This window comes from Synchiropus splendidus, chromosome 10 (genome assembly GCF_027744825.2).
Source record: "Synchiropus splendidus isolate RoL2022-P1 chromosome 10, RoL_Sspl_1.0, whole genome shotgun sequence".
Lineage (NCBI taxonomy): Eukaryota > Metazoa > Chordata > Actinopteri > Syngnathiformes > Callionymidae > Synchiropus > Synchiropus splendidus.
Window position 1 is genome coordinate 4,486,572 of NC_071343.1, and position 7,292 is coordinate 4,493,863.

Sequence of the window (7,292 nt, forward strand, 5' to 3'; positions counted from 1 at the left end):
ATTGGTTTCAATCTCAACTAAAAGACTTAGTCTTGGACTTGGTCTCTGTATGCTCCGATCTCCGTCCAGGTTAGGTTTTCTGGACAACAACGCTAGTAGGAGGTGAGCCAAGCCGACCCCAACAGTACAGATCTTGAGGACAAAAAGCCCTTCACCCTGAGTCACAGACGATACTTGAGGTCCACTGTCCAACAAGACACCAAGGCCTCAGAACCTGGAAGCTTTATCACTTCCGTTAAACACGTCGAGCAGAACTGAGCTCAGAGAAATGATGGTGGAGCAAGCCTTGCTCACTCGCTGTACTGTGACTGTACAATCTACGTTACATAGTTATAAATGCATGTTAGCGGGGAAATATCAGAGGGGCAGGATGATGAGGAAAGAGAGGGAGAGAGAGGAGGCAGAGCGACGGTGACTGGGAGCAAAGCAGAGAGGGGGTAAGTCAGGATGTCCCGGAGGTCATGAATAAAAGATGAAAAGAATAATTTGGGCGTTTTCTGCCGAGAACTGAGCGTTAGCCTTTGGATATCAAAGAGATTAGTGACGTTGTGTTGCACCTCCCCTAGTTTTCCTGCCTTATTTTCCTCTGTTTCTTTCCATCCTTGAAAGCCACATCCTCTGCTGAAGTTCCTCTCTCAGTATGCGTTTGTATCGCTGCGCAGAAGGTTCTGTCAGCACTGGGAATTTTCCCGTTGCAAATTAGGTTGGATTCCATCCTTAGAGAAGACGTCAGGCCCACCTCCCCCCCACCCCTCCCCCGTGTGTGCCTGTAGAGCGATGTTATCAGAGGAATCTCAGCTTCATCAGTACAACATGTTCCCTGCGCCAGAGAAGATTGACTCTCATATGCACACAAATTAAGACCTCATTGTGCCGCGAGAACGAGGTTATTAGCGCCGATTCTTCTTCAAACATCGATCGTTGTTCACCCTTTGAATTCTGCATTTCTCCTCCATGGAAAAAGCCCATGCGTTTGAAAGCATTTCAAATCTCTCTGATATCAGTGGGAGTCAAATACCAATGGCCTTGTTTGGGCAGTGGGTGGCAGCAGCAATCCCACAAACACTTGAGATCACACAGTAAGCGGAGATTAGAAGAAGAAAATGAGCAACCGGTGCCGCAGATCTAGACTCAACAATCAGATGAAACTTTCAACGCTTTCCACGATCCAGATAGTAGTGAAGACCTCAACCATAACTGAATTGCTCGACCCATTACAAGCACTTCCTGAACATCACTGAAGCCATTTTGCTTGGACGGATGGACTGTGGTGATCACATGAACCAAAATGGAGGTCCAAACAAAGGATAAGAACCAGCCTAAACTGTTAAAAGCAGCACAGATATATGTTTATTTTTGTGAAGTCTTCAAATGGGCGTTTAATTCATGTGAGCTCCACCATTTAGGAGCCAAGACAAAGCAAAACAAATGGCCTTAAATCTTAAATTTAACATCTATTTTGTGACTATTTTATTGTAAAACAAGGAGTAAAGAGGAAAACTTAATTATAAAACACAATACTGCATCCTATTGTATGTAAATATGTTTGAGTATATATATATATATTTGCATTTTATATAAAGATTCTCCATGTAAATCATAAATTACAAGGTAGTTTTTCCCCACTTTATTTTAGTCATTTCAGTAAAAGTGTTAGTAGCTATGCGAAAGGAAAACCGGTAGCAAATGAATCATTTTTGGAATTAAAAAAACGTATTCACGATTCGTCAATTAAATGCTACACAAGACCCCAGTTGGGTGTTTTTGCATCATGACTGTGGTGGAGGACTTTGTTGCTTGTTGTGAGCGGAACCATCTGCAGCTCAATGTGGGAAAGTCCATAGAACTGGTGGTGGACCTAAGGAGGACCACGTCTCCTGTGACCCCCGTTTCCATCCAGGGGGTCAATGTGAATATGGTCGAGGACTATAAATATCTTGGGGTCCTCATAGACAATAAACTGGACTGGGCTCGGAACACTGAGGCCCTTTACAAAAAAGGACAGAGTCGTCTCCACTTCTTGAGGAGGCTCAGCTCCTTCAACGTCTGCGGGACCATGCTGAGGATGTTTTATGAGTCGGTGGTGTCCAGTGCAATTCTGTTTGCTGTGGTTTAGTGGGGCAGCAGATTAAATGTGGCGGACACTAACAGACTCAACAGACTCATCCGCAAAGCTGGTGATGTGGTGGGGGTGAAACTGGACTCCTTGGAGACGGTTATGGAGAGAAGGATGCTCCTGAAACTAAGGAGCATCCTGATGAGGAGCCCTCCATCAGCTCCTGGTCCAATACAGAAGCACATGGACCAACAGACTGAGACCACCCAACTCAAAGACTGAGCGCCACAGGAGGCGCTTTCTCCCTGTGGCAATAAAAACGTACAATTCATCCCTGGAAAAATCACAATGAACTGCATTTTCTTGCACATTGTTCACATGGTTTCTAAGCTCTTTTGTATGGCTTTTTTGCACTTTATAATATTATTTCTTTTTAATTTATTATGACATGTTGAGTATCGAGCATGTTACGAACATTATTTCCCTCGGGATTAATAACGTTTTTCTGATTCTGATTTCTGATGACAGAAACACCAAAGTCACAGCTGGGCTCTTCTGGTTTGCTGGAGCTTCCTGAAATATGAAAGGGCTCTAGATCTACTAGTCCTCTTGGTGTGGTTTGTCAAAGCCTTGCAGAGTCACAGGATGAGCATGAGATCGGGTAAATAGCTGACACAGAGCAAACAACTCTGCGACTCTCTGACCCCTCTAGTCGTTACGAATGCCAGATGTCATATCAGTTGAGACCCACTTTGCTGTGCCTGACCTGTGTGTTCAAGACAGTTGGTCAGGATGACAGTAGCCTGGACCTCTGCTCTCCACTTCCTTCTGCTACCCTGATGCCATGGAACAGGCCGACGACAAGATGACGCATCTATGACGCACACAGCAGCAACACAAACACACACCTTTCCATTTATAAAACGCCATCTGACGCCTTCTTGCATCCAATAACTGACACGAATAACAAAAGCAAATGAATTAATGAAGAAAACATGAGACAGCACTGACAAATGTTTGTTCTGGCCGGCACATCGCCACGGAGGTCAGGAGAAGCCAGATGCTCATAAATACACTTGGACTTGGGAGTCAAGAAGGTTATTTACGTGGGCTGTGGTTTCAAGACGCTCAAGGTTGCTCCGTTCTGTGTCTTTCAGGGTCAAACTGCTGCCACTTGCTGAACAGCCCATGCAGCAGCGAAGCCCAAAACCGTGGCTATGCTGCGTGTGTTCACTGCCAGCAAATGAGTTTTAGCAGAATCTATGTTTAATAAATTATGATTCATGACAAGGAAGTAGATCAGGCCGACGGTGGCAGCCAGCAGGAGCCAGACGGACATCTGTCGCTTAGTACAATGTGGAATGAGAAGCTCAGGAGCAGCTCCATTAAACGTGCTAAAGTGGTATAGTCACAGACAGCGGGCTCAAAGGAGCGGGAGACACTGTGGAGTATAAGGAGAGCCATCATTCGGAAGGAAATGTGGAAATACAAATGGAAATACTTGGAATGGAAATAAATATTTTCCCTTTTATTTCTTGACTTTGTATCTTACAGTGTCAGAAACAGGTTTTCAAACACAATCTCAAATAATATCTTTAAAATGTGTGGAAAAGTATATTTTCATATTTTTGCAAAAGCTATGGCGGCTTCATTTGGATATAGTTTTTTGTTGATGTATTTATTGTCTACAAGGAATTTAACAGAACTAAATTCTTGATAGAGTCAATATGTCAGTTCTCAACATTGCGGGATCAAATTCAGCAAACAAACAAGAAAATGTGCTCATAAACTGAACAATAAATGTGTCTGGGGTGTCCCAAAAACCATCATCCACCTCTAGATATATATGTGCGTCACGAAGATGGACATGATTATGGTGTTTTTCTGTGTGTTTTTAACGTTAAAATCCCAAAAGAAATGGAATGATAGAATGATGAGGAATATGCCCACTGTTTGCAGAAGTCAAGTATATGAAGAGACAGACCGTCTCAGGACGGCTACGGATTGGAGAGAGATTCACTTCTGATGATTTAAAACTTCATTGTCACGACAATGTCAAAACTCCTCACAAGGATTTTTTGAAACCCTAAGTTGGTTGTTGCATTCTTGCCTGCAACAATGTGAATGCCAAAGAAAACCAGACTCCCTCTCAGGTCACAAGTTTTGGTTAAGTTATCGTGAAAGAATTTAAAGTGTTTGAACTCTCATTTCCTGGTGTCAGTTTATGATAAACTTTTTCCATGGCTTGAATGTGTTAAGAACAAAAATAAAGGTTTGACACTGCTGCTTTAATTGTCTGAAAATACTGTTCGTTTTTTTCTTCCAAGTCCAACCAGGTCACATGGAAGGTCTGGACAGAGGTGTCCAGTCATCACTAAACAGTGCTGGAACCCACTGAAGACGTGGCCGCGCTGTGACTCTCCGCTCTGACGCCAACAGCTGCTTATGGGCATGAAACTGAGCTATGTACTGATTGAGAAAGTGCTGACAAAATCCAAAACAGTTTAACTGCCGTGTGATGCTTGATGATGAAAGACATCCTCCCAGCCTAAACTTCTCCGCATTGTTGTGCCGACTTCCGCCGACGTGGCCTCGCCCGGCAAAACGAACATCTAAAAATAACAACTCTTCCTGTGATCATTCAAATGAGAAAGTGGAGGAACAGCTGCTTCCAACTAAATAAACACATTAACACCAGCGAGCTGCGCAGTTTGCAATCACACAGTGCCGACCAGGCATCTGTCTGACTTGAATTACAATTCAATTCATCGGATTTACTCCGTTTCAACATGTTTCATTTCTCACGTCTGTCCCGCTTGTCGCGAACACACACTCCCGCACTGCTTTATTCTGTTTAAAGCAGGACTTTCCAGCCAAAAAAAATCAAGTAACAGACACAGAATATTTTGCGAAATACATATATATTCATGATGACAAAGGTTTTATACAATCTGTTTGACTGTCACATAATTGATAGCATCTAAAATTTGACTTGAAATGTGAAGACAATGATATCAGGAGTTAGCTTTGGTGTTAAGCCCAATAGAACACAAGGGAGTGTGTCAGTTGGGGGTTAGGTTGCGCAGAGCAGAGTAAAACAACGCTGTTGAACTGAGAGGCTTTGGTTCAGAGGGGTGTGTCTGAGGGGAGCAGTTCAAACGTCAAAGGTCCTGGGGGAGACCTGCAACCCCACCTGCCAGCCTCAGTGTCAGGGAGCGGTGGAAGAGGCCTGCACGGCACCTGTTCTGCAGCAGTTGTGAGCAACCGTGCGGTTGCAGCTGAATACCACACGGTGATGGAGGAACATCCCCTGCAAAGGCTTGGCTGACATATTGTTGGGTCGCTAGCTCGCTGATGTTTCTAATGTAATTCAAGAGGAAGCATCTTGTTTCTCGTTCAAGAACATAGATGTCACTGCAGACAGACAGACGTTGATCATGTAATTTCATTTACTCGTATAACTCTGTCAAAAATATATATTTTCTGGTGGCAGCACTTGGTGGAAAAAAAAAAATAAACACAGCTTGCACCAGCCAGAAGTGTGTGATTCAGGAAAAAAGGGAAGCATGCAATTACTCCCAGAGGAGCCGTCCCTCTTCTCTGCCACAGCTGCAGCAGAGAAGGTTCTATTCTGAACACGTCCCACTGCTTTTCTCTTCTTTGTCTTTTCCTTTGTGTGATGGAAGACATCACAATCCAAACATTGTATCACAGTACGGGAGATGTGGATTTGTTTTGGGTGTGTGTGTGGACCAGGGAGATATTGTTGTTGACAAATTTTCTTTTCTACATTTGGTGAGGTAAAACTGTCAATCAGAGCCCTGTAAAGATCCTTCACCTTTTCCTGCCGCTTATCCGGGGTCGGGTCGCGGAGGCAGCATTCAGAGGAAGGAAGCCCAAACTTCCCGGTCCGCACAAACCTCCTCCAGCTCTTCCTGGGGGATCCCGAGGTGTTCCCAGGCCAGACTGGAGACATCATCTCTCCAGCGAGTCCTGGGTCTTCCCCGGGGTCTCCTCCCGGTAGGACATGCCCGGAACACCTCCCCAGGGAGGTGTCCAGATCAGATGCCCGAGCCACCTCAGTTGGTTCCTCTCGATGTGGAGGAGCAGCGGCTCCACCCCGAGCTCCTCCCGGATGACCGAACTCCTCACCCTATCTCTAAGGGTGCGCCCAGCCACCCTGCGGAGGAAACTCATCTCAGCCGCTATCTAGTAAGAACCAAGCATATAACTAACAACAGGAATTGTTATGTGTCAAGACATGGAGTGGGACCCAAGTGCAGTGATGAAAGTCACAGGAGGCAGGAGCGAGTCAAATACAATTGTTTAATCATTAACAACAATAAAACCACAAGTGTCACCGAACCGGGAGAAACAAACAAACTTAAATCTGGAAACAGAGAGACAAAAGCACAATGACAAACAATCACAAAACAAACCAGGCAACAGAGGGAGAAACAAAACACTAACTCAGGCACCAGGGTTTCAGACAAAGTCATCAAAATAAGCAAACAAGCGCACAGAAAGCAAGAACGAAGGAGGAGCACAACTTTACAATAGGAGACAATCTGGCACACGTCGCTGGAGTCCAGGTGCTCTTATACTCAGGTGATCATGTGCCATGTGCCACAGGAACAGGAAGGAGAAAGCAAGACTCAAGTGACCAAAATAAAAGCGGAATCATGACAGGAGTTGAGCAAAATCAAAGAAGCTATAAAGGCTGGTAGCCGCACTATAAAAACTCACTTATTAGCTTTTTAACATGGCTTATAACTTTGAGTGTCAATTTGGATGGAATAAAACAGTATTGTCAAATTATCATGTAATGTAATGTATTAGGGCATCAACAGTGTGTACTATTTCCAGAGAAGATAATAGACATGTTCGCACAGCATTTTATTTCATTATAAACCGAAAACCTCCCATTACTACACTATAACTACAATACTATTCTGTACATCACTACACTGAAGCACTTTTCTCTGTACACTTATGTTTATCGACATTAAATACTAAAGTTTCTGCAAATTGTGGTTCATACATTTACATGAGAATGAAATAAAAACAGACATAATAACAGTATTAAATGATCTATATCATCTAAACCAGCTACTTCCGTGTTGCAGTCGAACTATTATTTATATTTTAGTTACAAATGACAATGGTCAATATTTATTTTAAGTCTTTTTTTATCACTCCCTATTCATCTGGACCTTTACTCATTTGTACGGAGCCC